This window comes from Hordeum vulgare, chromosome 7H, assembly GCF_904849725.1.
Source record: "Hordeum vulgare subsp. vulgare chromosome 7H, MorexV3_pseudomolecules_assembly, whole genome shotgun sequence".
Classification (NCBI taxonomy): Eukaryota; Viridiplantae; Streptophyta; class Magnoliopsida; order Poales; family Poaceae; genus Hordeum; species Hordeum vulgare.
In genome coordinates this window covers 29,546,261-29,548,832 of record NC_058524.1, presented here as the reverse complement: position 1 = coordinate 29,548,832, position 2,572 = coordinate 29,546,261, and positions in this window count along the sequence as shown.

The following is a 2,572-nucleotide window of genomic DNA, read 5'->3' as shown; positions in this document are numbered from 1 at the left end:
ATACCAATGCATTTCAATCATACACACAATATGCATGATATGTGTAGATACAACAATGGCATCACAACATAACTCTACGACTCATCATTTATTTGATAGGCTCCGAAGAGCCAACTTAGTATGATGTTACAAACAGAGGGGTCACATGACCCAACATTCAGAGCATACAAGCATCAAGCGGAAGTTACATGTCCTGGTACAAAGATCTATTAGAAGTGGTTGGAAGAGCCTGAAAAGCTACAACGACCCTACCATAGGAGCCAGACCACTATCTGGGTTCCCAAGCTATTTTATTGATGTTAACGTTGATAACCCACAAGTATAGGGGATCGCAACAGTTTTCAAGGGTAGAATGTTTAACCCAAATTTATTGATTCGACACAAGGGGAGTATTAGCAGTTGAGTTGTCAATTCAACCACACCTGAAAGACTTAGTATCTGCAGCAAAGTTTTAGTAGCAAAGTAGTATGATAGTAACGGTAGAGGCGGTAACAGTAGCAGTGGTAATTTGTGTAGCAAGTGTGACAGCAGTAGAGGTAAAGTAACTTAGCAAGGACCAGTATAGGAAAAGCTCGTAGGCATTGGATCGGTGATGGATAATTATGTCGGATGGCATTCATCATGTAACAGTCATAACATAGTATGATATGTAACTAGCTCCAGTTCGTCAATGTAATGTAGGCATGTATTCCATATTTAGTCATACGTGCTTATGGAAAAGAACTTGCATGACATCTTTTGTCCTACCCTCCCGTGGCAGCGGGGTCCTAATGGAAACTAAAGGATATTAAGGTCTCCTTTTAATAGAGAACCGGAACAAAGCATTAGCACTTGGTGAATACATGGGATCCTCATACTATGATCATCTCCGGGAGTGGTTCCGGCTATTGTCACTCCGGGGTTACCGGGTCATAACACATAGTAGGTGATTACAACTTGCAAGATAGGATCAAGAACACACATATATTGATGAAACCCCATAAAAACTAACTCGATTAAGCATAGCAAAGTAGTAGCAACATCAATCTTAGAACATAGTGGATACTAGGGATCAAACCCCATCAAAACTAACTCGATTAGATGATAGATCTCATCCAACCATCACTGTCCAGCAATCCTACGATAAGATTACTCACGAACGATGGAGAGCATCATGGAATTGGCGATGGAGGATGGTTGATGATGATGACGGCGTCGATTTCCCCTCTCCGGAGCCCAGAAGGACTCCAGATCTGCCCTCCCGAGGAAGAACAGGCGGTGGCGGTGGCTTCGTATCGTGAAACGCGATGAACTATTCTCTCCGATTTTTTCCTGTGCGAGAGAGGTTATATAGAGTTGGAGATGAAGTCAGAGGAGCCACGTGGGCCCCACGAACGTGCTAGGCGCGCCCTAGGGGGCGCCTACAGGGCTCGTGGCCCACTGGCAGCGTATCTTTAGTTGATTCTTTCTCTGATATTTTTTATATATTCCATAAAAAATCCTCGTAAGTTTCCAGGTCATTCCGAGAACTTTTATTTCTGCACAAAAATAACACCATGGCAGTTCTGCTGAAAACAGCGTCAGTCCGGGTTAGTTTCATTCAAATCATGCAAATTAGAGTCCAAGACAAGGGCAAAAGAGTTTGGAAAAGTAGATACGTTGGAGACGTATCAACTACTCCAAGCTTAAAGCCTTGCTTGTCCTGAAGCAATTCAGTTGATAAACTAAAAGAGACAAAAGAAAAACTTTTACGAACTCTGTTTGATCTTGTTGTTGTAATTATGTCTAACTCATATTCAGATTTTCAGCAAGATCATAAGCTAACCACATAAGCAATGACATTTAGGTCTCATGGTATACTCATATCAATGGCGTAATTAACTAGCGAGCAATAATAATAAGTTTCAAACGTGAACACTTCAATCAAAATAATCATGATACAATAAGAATAAATGGTATCTCCCAAGCCCTTTCTGAGACCGCAAAACATAAATGCAGAGCACCTTCAAAGACCAAAGGCCGACTGGAAATTGTAATTCATGGCAAAGAAGATCCAGTCATAGTCATACTCAATATCAATTAATAGAAAAGCATATAAATGACGGAGGTGCTCTCTAACTGGTGCTTTTTAATAAGAAGAGGATGACTCAATAGAAACGTAAATAGATAGGCCCTACGCAGAGGGAAGCATTGACTTGCAGAGGTGCCAGAGCTCAAGCTTTTAAAAACAGAGATAAATAATTTTGGGTGGCATGCTTTCATTATCAACGCGATGACCAAGAGTTTTCACCATCTTCCGTGCTACACATATTATAGGCGGTTCTCAAACAGAATAGTAAAGTTTTGACTCCCCCACCACCGATCAATCACACTCCACGACTAGCCGAATTCTCGGGTGCCATCCATACCAACAATAATCCAGGGGGAGTTTTGTTTGCAATTATATTTTTGATTTGATTTGAGCATGGAACTGGGCATTCCGATTATGATTGATAGTGAATAAACACGTATCGAGGATAACACGCCTAGCATGGAAGATACTGACCGCCCCTTGTCACCACATGAGCGGTTCGGGCATACAAAACAGATTATT